Source organism: Phaenicophaeus curvirostris, chromosome 7, assembly GCF_032191515.1.
Source record: "Phaenicophaeus curvirostris isolate KB17595 chromosome 7, BPBGC_Pcur_1.0, whole genome shotgun sequence".
Classification (NCBI taxonomy): domain Eukaryota; kingdom Metazoa; phylum Chordata; class Aves; order Cuculiformes; family Cuculidae; genus Phaenicophaeus; species Phaenicophaeus curvirostris.
Window position 1 is genome coordinate 13,893,416 of NC_091398.1, and position 14,790 is coordinate 13,908,205.

Here is a 14,790-nt window from a genome sequence, read left to right on the forward strand (position 1 = left end):
TCCTGCCCAGCCCTGGGAAAGATCCTTCTGATTAATCTGAAGTCCAGATTTCCGTGTGAAGGTTCCCATGGCAACCAGGCTGCAAAGATTAAATATTTAAAAATATGGAAGTGGTGCTCGTGTGCGAAGCGAATGCGGTAACTCTGGGGCACATGGTACCTCCCTGCTCCTTCGTGGTCCATGCTGGTGTCCTGCAGCCCTGCTGCCGCCACCTCATCTGGCGAGGCTGCCCCCAGCTGCTCCCTGCCTGTCACGAACCCATCGGCGTCATTGCCCACAGCCTCGTGGGACAGTTCCCCCCTCTCCACGCCATTTTCCACAACAGAAACTGCAGAGCACAATGATGGCCCCTTTGAGCAGTTGCTTCCATTGCTACCAGGGCTCCTCAGCAAAGGAGCAGAGGGAATGCAGTTTAAGTGAAGACCAAACCTTCCCCAGGCCTCTGCCAGTAAAATGGCATTTGTAGAGAACTTCAAAGTTGCTCCTGATAATTCAGGGCGGGGAGAGCAGACCACAAGAAGGATGTTGAGGCTCTGGAACGAGCCCAGAGAAGAGCAATGAAGCTGGTGAGGGGGCTGGAGAACAGGCCTTATGAGGAACGGCTGAGAGAGCTGGGGTTGTTTAGCCTGGAGAAGAGGAGGCTGAGGGGAGACCTCATTGCTTTTTGTAACTACCTGAAAGGAGGTTGTGGAGAGGAGGGTGCTGGCCTCTTCTCCCAAGTGATGGGGGACAGGACAAGAGGGAATGGCCTCAACCTCTGCCAGGGGAGATTTAGGCTGGACATTAGGAAAAAATTCTTCACAGAAAGGGTCATTGGGCACTGGCAGAGGCTGCCCAGAGAGGTGGTTGAGTCACCTTCCCTGGAGGTGTTTAAGGGACAGGTGGACGAGGCACTGAGGGGCATGGTTTAGTGTTTGATAGGAATGGTTGGACTCAATGATCCGGTGGGTCTCTTCCAACCTGGTGATTCTATAATTCTATGATTCTATGGTTCGAAGATCGTTCTTCCTACATGAACGGTACCTACCCTACAGTAAACCGAAGAATATCACTTACTTCACTGGGAGCTGCACATTTCAAGCTTAAGGTAGTCACTTCTTTTCCCACCAGTCAACATTAATTTATTGACACAGCGGCTGAGTAATAGTGGCAATAGCAAAGGAAGGCAGTGCCAGCATCTGGGCATCTGCAGAGTGGTACAGATGGCCTCTCCAGACACAGCGGAGCTTTAACAGCACTACAATTTCAGCTCCTGTCTTTGGAATAGAAATATCTCATTTCTGAAATCACTGGAAAGTTAGGGAAGTTGAGTTTTTAATGGCACCCACCATACCTATATCCACGTTTAACATTTCAGCCTTGTCTCTAAGGTAAAGAAAATTGAGGCTCATTAGAGCCCTTTTTCTAATTAGCTGCTGCAAACAGATTTTCTTTTATAAATGCTAGAATGCAAAGTTATTTGTGTACCTAATTTCTTTTTTATGTTACATTTATTTTTAAGTGTAATTCACTAAGGCTTAACATTTGTAATTCTTGCAGGGGCATTACAACCAACGATGCACATTTATTACAACCCCTTAAATTGCTGCATTTTATTTCCATATGCTTTTGAATTGCTATTGAGCTTGTTTTGTGCTCTTCCCATCGTTAAAGTGTATTTTTTTATTGTACATAAATGGTAAATAATTGATACCTGCCATCTGGTGCTAATCATTCTGCCAGCCCTATGTCTCCACCCTGTCCTTTTAATTTTCGCTAGCTCTCCCCGATCAGCTCTTCCTTTTTCTTTTCAGTTTTCACTGTGTCTTCACCCCTGTGCTCCCTGGTGGTGCTTGCGGTGATATGGTGCCAAGAAATGCACTGCCCTTTGCCTCTATTGAGCCCAGTTCCTCCTCCTCCCCAACATTTTTCAGGGGATGCTCGTCCCTCCTTCCCCGCTCAAGCTCTCCTCATCCCCGTGGTCCAGCCAGTCCCGTTACTGCTGGGACAGCCCTGAGCTGGAGCCGCCATGCCCCAACGCTGCTGGGATTCGCTGCGGGACTCCTAGAGCACCCATGTGCCTCGTTACTCTTACAGAGGCAGCATCCTTGCCAGCATTTTTTCCTGTGTTAGCAGCTGTGCGTACAGACCTCTGTGAGATACGCACACCCATCTGTGGTGCTGGGTTTCTCTCAGTATAGACTGTCCTGGAAAAAAAGCATACGGGTGTTATGGTACTCAGCAGCTGCTAACCTCAAGTGCTGGTGGCTCCAGACAGAAGCAACAAGCCAGAAGCCACAGTGACTTAAGGCTGTAACCACCTCCTGCCCAATCAGGGAAAAAAACTAAGTCCCGGCGTCCCCTGAGGTTGCTCAGTGGTGACTTACATGAGCTACAAACGCTAAAAAAATGTATTTGCAAGGTGTTCAGTTGCCAAAGCCAAAGAAGGGAAAGCCCAGAGCTGCCTGCAGCCAGAGCATGATTTCCATGAATAAAGCAATTTCTTTCTCTTAGCTTGAAGTAAATCTTTCCAGGCATGAAAAAGCCCTTTGGAGGCAGAGTGGAATCATAGAACGGTTTGGGTTGGTTGGGAGGGACCATTGAAGTCCATCTAGTCCAATTCCCCTGCAGTGAGCAGGGATGTCTTCAACAACATCAGGTTGCTCAGAGCCCCATCCAACTTGGCCTTGAATGTTTCCAGTGATGGGGCATCCACACCTCTCTGGGCAACCTGTTCCGTGTTTCACCATCCTCAGCATAAAAAATGTCTTCCTTATAGCTAGCCTAAGTCTATCCTCTGTTACTTTCAAAATCTTGACCCCTTGTCCAGGGCAACAGGCTGTGCTAAAAAGTCTGTCCCCATTATTCTTGTAGGCCCCCTTTAAGCACTGGAAGGCTGCAATAAGGTCTTCCCAGAACCTTCTCTCTTCCCAGCTGAGCAACCCCAACTCTCAGTCTTTCTTCATAGAAGTGCTCCATTCCTTTCATCATTTTTGTGACCCTCCTCTGGACCCGCTTCAACAAGTCCATGTCCGTCCTGTACTGAGGGTTCCATAGCTGGATAAAGTCCTCCCAGATGGGTCACACCAGAGTGGAGTGAAGAAGCAGAACCATCTCCCTTTACCTGCTGGCCACGTTTCTTTTGATGCAGCCCAGGATACAATTGGCCTTACAGGCTGCGAGTACACATGGCCAGCTCATGTCCAGCTTTTCATCCACTGACACCCCCAAGTCCTTCTTGGCTGATCTGCTCTCAATCCCATCAACCCCAGCCTGTACTGATAGCAGGGGTTGCCCCGATCCAGTGGCAGGACCTTGCACTTGGCCTCACCGAACCTCACGAGGTTCACACAGCTCCGCTTCTCCAGCTTGTCCGGGTCCCTCTGCAGGGCGTCCCATCCACCAGGTGTCAGCGGCACCACTCAGCTTGGTGTCATCTGCAAACTTGCTGAGATTGCGCTCGATCCCACTGTCCATGTCATTGATGAAGACCAAAGCGATGGAGAATTTCTGTCTAAATGGTTAAAAGTTCAGCAATGCTCTGAGTGACAGAGGGAAGGTTTTATAATGGGAAATGCTGGGGAAAATTAGTAGCTGGTGTTATTACCAGTCCAGCCAATAGTAACAGCTTGCACTGTGCAGAAATGTGACCATCCTTGCTGAGCTAATTGTTGATAAAATCCTAGGAGTTCTAATTAGCCCCAGCGGGACTCCTCGTGCTGCTAAACTGAAGCACGTGCCTCCCTGTTCACAGAGGGGAGCTGCAGGGCAGGGCAGGGTCCCAGTGCCCCCAGGGTGCAGGATGCGACCTGGTGATGCAGGAGCTTTGAGGGTGTTGGTAATACATGAGCCAGAGCTTCACTAGATGATCTTTAAGGCCTCTTACAACCCAAACTATTCTAAGTGGCAGGATAATCAGAAAGAGTTGGGAAAGTCTGTGTGCCAGGTAGCCCGAGCTCTCTCTTGCTTGCACCCTTAGCAAGTTTGCAGATGACACTAAGCTGGGTGGAAGTGTGGATCAGCTGGAGGGTCAGGAGGCTCTGCAAAGGGATCTGAACAGGCTGGACTGCTGGGCAGAGTCCAATGGCACGAGGTTTAACAAGGCCAAGTGCCGGCTCCTGCACTTGGGGCACAACAACCCTGTGCAGCTACAGACTAGGAGAAGTCTGTCTAGAAAGCTGCCTGGAGGAGAGGGACCTGGGGATGTTGGTTGGCAGTGACTGAACATGAGCCAGCAGTGGCCCAGGTGGCCAAGAAGGCCAATGGCATCTTGGCTTGTATCAGAAACGGTGTGACCAGCAGGTCCAGGGAGGTGTGACCAGCAGGTCCAGTACTCTCTCTGTACTCGGCACTGGTGAGACCACTCCTTGAATCCTGTGTTGAGTTCTGGGCCCCTCACCACAAGAAGGATGTTGAGGCTCTGGAGCGAGTCCAGAGAAGAGCAACGAAGCTGGTGAAGGGGCTGGAGAACAGGCCTTATGAGGAGCGGCTGAGAGAGCTGGGGTTGTTTAGCCTGGAGAAGAGGAGGCTGAGGGGAGACCTCATTGCTCTCTCCAACTACCTGAAAGGAGGTTGTAGAGAGGAGGGTGCTGGCCTCTTCTCCCAGGTGACAGGGGACAGGACAAGAGGGAATGGCCTCAAGCTCTGCCAGGGGAGATTTAGGCTGAACATTAGGAAAAAAATTTTCACGGAAAGGGTCATTGGTCAGTAGAACAGGCTGCCCAGGGAGGTGGTTGATTCACCTTCCCTGGAGGTGTTTAAGGCACGTGTGGACGAGGTGCTAAGAGGAATGGTTTAGTGTTTGACAGGAATGGTTGGACTTGATGATCTGGTGGGTCTTTTCCAACCTGGTGATTCTATGATTCTATGATTCTATGATTCTATGATTCTATGAAGCAGAGGTTGCTGCCAGACATGGGTCAGAAGCAGCAGCCTTTGCCTCTGAATACAGAAGACCGGTGATCCTAGGAGACAGGAAAGACAAGGAAGGCTAAAGTCACCCCTCCTGATGAACGAGCTGAGATCCTTTCCATACTGCCTGTATTTTAGTGCACTGGGGACATCCCTAGCCAACGTACCTTGAGCAGGTAACTCCCAGAGAAATGCAGATTGGCTTTACTCTCTCCTGAGCCCCTCTTTTTCCTTGCTTCGCTAGAGGACCAATCCATCAATAATTAAAACACAGGATAATTAAAATCTCATGAAAACCTTCTCCAAGTCCTCAAAGTGAAACATATGAGGTTTACACCACTCGTCCTGATTTTGTGACATCCCCTAACCATGGAGATCCGACCATAGCGCCTGGGTGCTGTGGAGGGCTGAAGATGACAGGCTCTGGGAGCATCAGTGGCTGGCAGCTCCCTCAGGGGCTCTGATGCATTTCCACCATTGGTTGCATCATTTGCAGCACAGGTGCGCATGGAGACACGAGCACGTGCCTGTGTACCAGCTTTTGTTTGGAAAACGGTGTGGGTTCAGGTACTCAAAGCCACCAGAAACAGGAATTCTCGCATCCCCTCTGAGCTGCGCAATGCGCCCACCAGATATGAACAAGAGTCACTGTGAGATTCCAGAGACCAGCAAAATCCTATCACAGTGGAGGAAGACTGGAGGCATTTTAGCTGCTTGCTGCCAGGTGAAAGGTGACCATAGCATGGGTTGAACCTGTAAGCTGGGCCCTTTTTCGTATGTTCTTTAGTGATGGCAACGAAATGACAGTTTTCCTTCAGCAAACACAGACCTTTTCCAGGCATCTAAATGTTAAAACACATCAAACAGCCTTTGTACCCAGAGTGCCCCCACTCCCCCTGGCAGAGCTGAGCCCCTCTACCCAGGGATGCTTTCCTGGGGACATTCAGACTTCTGAAACACTCAAGCTAAATGATATTCATTAGTCCAGGGGAATTTCTCTAGAGAAAATAAACAAACTGTACTGGAGCCAGGAGCCACCAAAGTGTGATTAATAGCAAGTGGTGGGGTCTGCAGTTGCCAGCAGAGTTGGGGGGAATAAATGCTCTTTCACTCCAAAACGTCTTTGGCACAAGCCTTGGCAGCTCTTTCTAAGCTTTTCCTGAAAAATAGCTGTCTTGTGGGATTAAAAATGTTGCTTCGTCAACAGCTGTGCTTACAGGAGCAGGTGAAATGCAGCTCTAATGTTTCCAGGTTATCCAAACGAGAATTCCTGACTGTGGCTTTGCCTGGATGCTAATTTTGGCTGCTGGGCCACATCCTCCACAAGCCCCTGGACATGAAGTGGAGCAAGCCCACCTTTGCAAGTCCCCTCCGTAGGTGAACTTGTGTGTCCAGGAGCTCATCTGCACTGCCCTGCAGCCTCCACATCCCTGCGGGCCGCAAGAATCCAAAGAAAGGGCTCTTGCTGCCACGGCTGCCAGTGCCATCAAGGCTGCAGACACATCCAAATCCTCCCATGCCCTGGTGAGGTTTCAAGGCTGGCAGCGGTCCCCCCTGCTTCGCAGCATTTCGTGGTGGTGTTCATGGAGTGGGAAACATGGCAGCTCCTGCTCCTGAATACTTTTGCTTGTGTCTGATGAGTTAATTATTATTGATTGACATTCTTGGAGTTTCTGGGCCACTTTGGGGCAAGAGCAGAGAGTGGGAAGAGGAATACGTTGACAACTTTTTCACATAATCCTTTCTAGCCCCCTCATTTTTCAGTCAGCTATGGAACGTGTCCAAATATCTGGGATTTTAATGAAATTAAAAGCAAGCAGACCCAAACCCCTTTGAAAAAAATAAAAGAAAAAACCACAAATGGCCATTTTCCTCCATCCCCCGTGCTGCGTGGCTGGGGTAAGTGTCTAAGAGGATCTGGTGGTGATGTGGGGAGGCTGCCCTGGCCAGGGCAGATCTCCTAGCTTCACGGCACCATGTAGCCGTCCTATTTGGGTGCTCACATGGTGTTTGGTGTGAGTATCTTCCCCTCTCCCCGTGGCCTGACACCACGTCCTGCAATAACGGGTATTTATGCAACTGTCCTCTGCCTACAACAGGAGCTGCATGGCATCCTCAGTTCTTTGACAAGGAGTGAGCTGGTGGTTTTTCTCCAGCACCCCAGTGCGCTGAGCTCTCTTAAGCAACGTTTCAAGAGCCGTAGCTGCTGGTGTGTATTTATCCTAAGCCCCGAGCGAAACCCCACTGGGAGCTGCATCTCAGCACATGCCTTTCAGGATCCCCAAAGGGCTTCAAGCAGGTTTGTCTCAGGCAAAAAAAAAAAAAAAGCTCTTTGTTAATAAGTAACAATCTACTTTATCTTAACTGAAGTGAAGCAAGCAATTTGTATTGCACATATTATAAAGATGCAGTTAAAGGTGTTTACAGGGGACAAATGGTTGTGTACTGGATACAGTGAGAGCATTGACACATGCAACATCTACCTCAGCTGCTATAAATGCATTTGCACAAGTTTAACTACTGCTGCTGGAGATAATTCTTATATTATGTATGATACAAACCGGTGTAGAGTAAATATCTAAGTAGCAAGTTGAATTTTAAATTGGCCTCCAATTTTGATTGGGAATAGCAACCCAAACCACATGGCTGGAAGGCATCACTGCATCCTCGCTGCCGCGGCTGCTGGCGCTGGGCAGAGCTGGCATGACAACGTCTCCAAAAAGACGCTCGTGTTCCATGCTAATACTGTGAAGGTACAATCCAGACACAGCTGGAGCCCTGGCTCCTACGAGATACTCAAATCTCTGCCTGCAAACACGATCTCTTTGTACTTTCCCCGGGCAGCCTGCTTAGCCTTCAGGCTTCCTGGGTTTTGAATTGACTCTGCCTTTTGAGTGGGAATTTTAAGGAAAAAAAACCCCAGCAGGTTGAAAGCAAAGGAGCCAGCTGTGCTGACTAACCATTTTGATTTAAAGCAAATGTGGGAAATACCAAGGGGAGAAGCAAAGCCTCTGCTTTGTGAGCAGTGCATCCGCAATCAGCAGCAGCATGCGCTTAAAAGGGAACCCAATACCTGCTGCACTCTGTTTAAGATTATTAATGTTATTTAACCTAAACAAGACCGGACAGGAGGATTTTCCCCCAGAATGGATTAGTGAGTCAGGAGAAAACCAAAATTCAGCAGAAATCCTCTTAGTCATTTTTATCAGGGTTAGATTTTTCGCATCTGAATCTCAGCTGCCAATTTGCATGGCTAATCTCAGATTAGCTTTAGTCTACGGTTTATTTTTTTTTCCTCCTTCCTAAGTAAGTGTACTTTTGCAGTGACAAAGGAGATGAGCAATTCTTTAGGAGAACGGCTGTGACATCTAAATAACAATGATAAAAAAAGTCCATCTGAAAACAAGCAGCTCTGCACTTTTGGCTCCCCCCTCCTCACTATGCATTATTCATAGTAGACAACAGGACCAAATGTGTACGCTCCCTGCGCAATTACCAGGAGAACATATTCAGAGACATATGCTAGTGCCTCGTAGTGAAAGGAGATGTGCAAGTACCCATTATTTACTAAGCACTGTTATAAAATCTGCAAGTTTGACTCCAAGGTTGCAGCTTAATTGACTCCCCCTGGTAGCTCTTGTCATCCGTCTAATTCAAGCCACGCTAAAGCGTGGTTGTTGTTTTGTGTGCATACAATACGCTGGCTGCTTTGGCACATGCTGGTAGAAAAAAATGTGATTTGCATCAATTAGCCTTTTTTATGGCAAGGAGAGTGGCTGAATGGTGGGGCATCTAAGGAGTATGTAAAACTTCAGTGCTTCACTCTAAGCAAATCATCACCGAGGTCATCCATGTTATTGCCACAGCTGCCTTTTGCCTTGAGCGCAGAAGCCTCAATAAGGATCATCTGCTCGGTTTATTGCCTTCTTGAGCCAATAAATATACATCCTGTGAGAAAACCCTTCTGAGCGATTTATTTAAATCACCCTCCCAAGTTCATCTCTCCAAACTTCCTTCCTCTTCCTCCCACACTCATTCTCTCTGTGTGCTGCAACCTGCAATGATCTCTGCACCGATTCCTTTCCATACCTCCTTCCTAGGTGGGCAGAAAACTTTGAGCGCATGGAAATAATTTCCCTCCAGTCACCTAGACCAGTCTAGTTCTTCTCCCCAAAGCACTTGCTTTCCTTGGAGATGCATGACCCTTTATAAACGATTTACAGAGGCACTACCCAAAGCATCAGAGGAGGGTGCCCTCCTCCATCCCTTTTCAGAGTCAAGACAAGGAAATCTTCAGTTATTTATTTTCAATAGAGGTGTATAACAAGGGTGGTACAGCCACTGCCAGAACAAAGAGCCATGCAAGGAATGGGGAGGCTGGTGGATAACTAACAGAGGTAAAAGCCACTTCCCCCAGTGCCACAAAGCTTCTTTGTGCAGGCTCTGAATGTCATAGAATCATAGAATCATAGAACAGTTTGGGTTGGAAGGGACATTAAAGATCATCTAGTTCCAACCCCCCTGCCGTGGGCAGGCACACGTCCCGCTAGATCAGGCTGCCCAAGGCCCAGTGTCCCCAGAAGCTGCCCTACAGCACAGGTGGGAGTGAGGGCTGCACCCCATGCACCGAAACCCTCCTGCCTGGGCTGGTGATAGGGAATGTCAGTCAGTGATCCTCAGTGCAGGCAGGAGCCAGCCCTGGAGAGCCCTGCTTGGATGCTGACCCATCAGGTGGGCAGGAGGAGCATCTATCCCAACGTGGAGCTTGGGGGCGTTTGTTGAAGTTAATAAATAGGGATGACAAACTTTCCCCGGGTAGGGGATTCATGCTGGCAGGCATCACTGAAATGAAGGAAAGCAGTGAGGTCTTTATTGTGCTGCCTGCACCAGGCATTGGGATGTTTTAGGCAGCTGCTCCAACCAGGAAAGGGCTCTGCAACAGCTCCAGGATCAAACCCATCTGGCTGGAGCTTTTCCATATGCTGCTGAGGGATGTGCTGGGCTGGCCTCAAGGCTGGGAGCTGCAGCAGAGCCAGCAGCAACGCACACACCATGTCACTGCTGCATCTCAGTATAATTTAACAGTGGCTTCTCTCCCCTTCGCCCTTCTGTTAGTCTCACACCAAGCAGTGTTTCCCCTGAGCTGCCGTCTGCCGAGGGAGCCGTCTCTTGGCAGAGCAGAGGTCAGGAAGCTCTCTCCAGATGGGACCCTGGAAAAAAAGAAGCAGCAGACGATATGCCGAGGACATGCAGGTGCGGAAATACAGTACCTCTGGCCTTTTAAAGTGTGAGTGCTTCCCAAAAGGAAAGTCAACAGTTAAACCAAGTTTTGGGATGACAGCATTGTCCTGTTCCTTAACCGATCAAATAAAAATGAGAATCTGCATGGAAGCACTCATCCTAATTTTGAGTAAGAACAAAATCCACTCAACGGGCATATTTTAGAGAATTTGTGTGAAATATGCATCCTATTCTTTAAGCAGCCTTGCTCTCTGTGGTGCTTCGGGAGGTAAAGCATCACTTCCAGTGTGCCTAGACTGGGAGGAGCAGCAGAAGTGGCCATCTGATGTGCTTTCCACGCAAATCCTTAATGTAGCCGTGCTGCAGCACTGCAAAAGGGAATTGACTTTACTGCAAATGAAACAAGGCCTTAAGTGCTTTGTTGAACAGCAGCCGAGCTCTTTGGTAATGAACAACTATGACAAAAGAAATAAAGAAGTAAGCTGTGATAGCTTGATGTGGTTGCAGTGGAGTAGCTGTTCCGGTGGTTGCTGGGATGTGAGACGATATGCGAGTACGAGCTATCTCCACATGTTGCTGCAGTCTTTCACCAGAGGCTAGCTTAAAAACCTTGAAGGCTTGGCAATTAAGAGGACTTCTAATTGAAGCAGAACAATGGTAGCATTTTAATTGCTATGCAGCTCCTCTCTGGAGCATCATGGTCAAGCAGAAATCCAAGGTTTCTACAAATAGGTTTACAAGCAGGTTTTGAAAACCGTATTGAATCGTTGTTATGCGTGTGCTTTGCCCCGGCAGTGGTTTGCATCGGTGGGGAAGGGCTTAGTTACTCCATAACATCAGGCCACACGTTGGGGTAGAAAATACATGCTGCTCCAATGGGTGACACTTGGTCTGGAAACCATCATGACAGAGGGGAGGGAAACCAGAATCTGCAAGCACCGGGCAATTTAAAATGCATTAAACCGTGTTCTAGAGCCAAGTTGAGCCTCCTTAAAACAAATCATTGGCTGCTAATGCTTAGTAGCTGGACAGAGGCAAGGAAAATTGGCATTGCAGACACTGGGATGGTGATGGTGTGATGTGCTCCATGGAGGTGCTGCAGAAGTGCAAGTCCCATCAAAGAAACAAAAAACCAAACAAAACCAGAGGTCATGATACTCTGTCCCGTGACCTGGGTTATCTTTCAGTTTGGCTGCACTGACACAGAGCTCTGCAAGGAATAGATGCTAATTTCTCCTGTCCCTGGGAAGAGGAACACTACAGGTAACGTTTACAGTGATAATAAATAGGTTTAGAGCAGCAATCTCAGCCTAGCACGGTGTGACTGTAACACTGCATGGATGTGGCCCCATCAGGGATGGAGGGTGATGCTGGAGTCACTGTCAGCAGCGCTGGTGTCCCCTGGGGTGGGTGCCAGAGCCTGCGCTGCGCAGGAGCCTCTAGCAAATATGTGTTGTAATACATTAATACCCCTTTATAATTCCTTTCATTTCTGACAGCCCCAAGACATGACACCATAGATAATCCTGCTGATTAGCCAAATCAAAGGTTTGTGAGCAAAACCTGCGCACTGCTTAGGGAGCTGCGCAATATTAAATCAATGTATTGAAAAAGCACTCTCTACAGCAAGCGCTGCTGATTCACAGCGTCTGTCTGCTTCCCATTTCAAGACAAGTGACACCCAAACAACGGTCGTGGTATTGCTTTCCATTGCTAATTATCTGCCGGTCCTGGGCTGGATGGCATTCAGGACACAAAGGATACCATCCCTTTCCCAGGGATGTGAGGACCCAGGCACGGAGGGAAGTCTAAGGCCAGGAGAGGAGGTTTCTGCCGCGCAGTCTGTGCAGGATGCCAAACCTGGGCTGAAGCTGTGAATGCGTCGTAGGAACATGTCCACAAAAACTGTGGAACAGGCGCATGGCACGATGGGGAGAGGAAACACAGAACAACAGTTTAAGAATAAAGACCTTTCCCTCTACCCAAGAACTGTGTCAGGAATCTTAATCTAAAACCAGCTGAAGCCAAACCCCTCGCTGGGAGCTTAGGATTCGCCCTTTATTTGTTCAGAAAAATCCCAATGTTAGGTGCTCCCATCTGCAGCTGATTTCCATTACATGTTTCAAAAGCAGGACTTGGTGCTCCTCGAGGGGCAGCAGCGGTGATGCTGGGGGAAGCAGTGACCCCTGACACAGCCCCCTCTTTGCACCATGAGGAGGCACCAGCAGCACCCTTGGTTTCACCCCCCAGCAGCACCATGGCAGCCTGATGCTCCACTGCGGGAAGGACCTATTAGATAATTGACTCTATCTCCTGCCAAGGCAGGAGGGAGTCTCCTGACAAAGGCTGTAACAGATATTAAACATACTGCTCTTGATCTCAGCAAAAAAAGGCCACTGGAGTAATTTTTTTTTTAACCCACTAAGTAAAAGCTTTCTAGCTAATATTAATAGGTTTTATCTGATGAAAATGGTGCATTCATCAGGGAAGGGCTTTTCTTTTTTTTCTCCGACATTAAACTTTCGAAGAAATGTTTTAATTTTTTAAGCTGTCATTGATTTTTTTGTAAGCAAAAATGGACATGTTCAAGCAGAAAAAAATCCATTTTGTTGTAAAACAATTTTCATTTAGAAAAACATTCCAACATTCCAATTTCCAATTTGTTATCATCAAATCTTCCTTGTCCTGCTGTTGCATGGGTCAAAATGTTACTGGAGATTGACAAAAGTGCAAAAAAGCAAGCCTGTTTTAGCAGTAATTGGAACTTTAATATTTTTTTCCAGACAGTTGTGTCTTGCTGCTTTCCTCTTTTTCCATCAGCCCAAGAGACTAACGCCCTCAGGCATGTCGGTGGCAAGTCAACTACAGTGAGATGTGTCCCTCTCCCTCTTCCGATTTCTAAATGACCTTCTCAAACAGATATGGACTAAGAGCTGTATCTAGGTGAGCAGGCACCGGCACCACCGCTGCAGGTGAGGACAGGCAAGCATTTCCCCTGTTATAAGCTATCCCCTTGCTGAAATGCTGCCTGTCCCTTGCCCTGCTCCTGCCTGCCTGGTTTGGGACGAGGAGTAGGGTGGGGGATGCTGGGGAGGTAGAGCCCTGGCAAGGTCCTGCTCCTTCCAGCTTGGAAACGTGGGGTCACCGGTAGGGTAAGCTGCTCTGTTCACCTGGATAATAGAATCATAGAATCACTAGGTTGGAAAGGACCCATTGGATCATCTAGTCCAACCATTCCCATCAATTACTAAACCATGTCCCTCAGCATGTCATCCACCTATGCCTTAAACACCTCCAGGGAATGTGGCTCAACCACCTCCCTGGGCAGCCTCTGCCAGTGCCCAATGACCCTTTCTGTGAAAAACTTTTTCCTAATGTTCAGACTATTAGCACCCAGCACCCTCCTCTCCACAACCTCCTTTCAGGTAGTTACAGAGAGCAATGAAGTCTCCCCTCAGTCTCCTCTTCTCCAGGCTAAACACCCCCAGCTCTCTCAGCCGCTCCTCATAAGGCCTGTTCTCCAGCCCCCTCACCAGCTTCATTGCTCTTCTCTGGACTCACTCCAGAGCCTCAACATCCTTCTTGTGGTGAGGGGCCCAGAACTCAACACAGGATTCGAGGAGCGGTCTCACCAGTGCCGAGTACAGAGGGACAATAACCTCCCTGGACCTGCTGGTCACGCCGTTTCTGATCCAAGCCAAGATGCCATTGGCCTTCTTGGCCACCTGGGCCACCGCTGGCTCATGTTCAGTCACTGTCAACCAACACCCCCAGGTCCCTCTCCTCCAGGCAGCTTTCCAGCCAGTCATCCACCAGGGTTTTGGATATTGCAATGGCCCCTCGGTGCTGGTAAATACTGACACTGCTGGCATCACTGCTGGTATATACTGGCACTGCTGGTGATGCCGGCGCTGCAGCTTTCAGTCCCATGCACCTTGAGCCTCATTAACCCCAAATTTTGTACAGCCAGAGCCATGTGTGCACCAGTCTCCAGCAGCCAGGGCTTCCCACTGCCAGCTCAGCATCTCTGCCTGCAGCCTTGGATGCATTTTGCAGTTGTGTCTGGTATCAACTGAAAGGAAAGAGGGAAGAGGCGAAAAGCAAGGAAATGGGCTCCCGCATTGTCAGTCTCCAGAGGAGGGAGGGAAGCTGCTGCTCCAGCCTGCAGGGGCACCGTCTGCCGTGAGTCAGCAACCAGCCAGATTTACTGCCGATTGATTAAATTAACATTTGTTATAAGCCAGGGAAGGGAGGAAGGGGGGAGAAGTCCTCTTCATGGCTCTTGAATTATTTATGGCCTGGAAGCCTCCACGCGTGCTTGGGGCAGGCAGCAGCGTCGCAAGGTGCGAGTCCTCGCGCAGGCAGACAGCGTGTGCTCCTGCAGGACCCCTTGTCCCCTGACAAATTATAGTGACACAGGGTGCTACACGCAACATGCCCCTCTCCAGAGGGCATTTTCCTCTTGGTATTTTGGCTATGAGCCGCTTTTCCAGTAACGTTGTGAAGGATGGAAGTAAAATGCTGCTGTATTTCTAATGTCCTCTACTAAGTCCTCACTGATTGTCGCAGGGGCAAGGGCAGATTTGCATGGGCAAGGGCAGGCAGGGCTGGCTCTGCTCTGCTACCCCGGCTGGGAGCCAGGAACAGGAAAAAAATCCC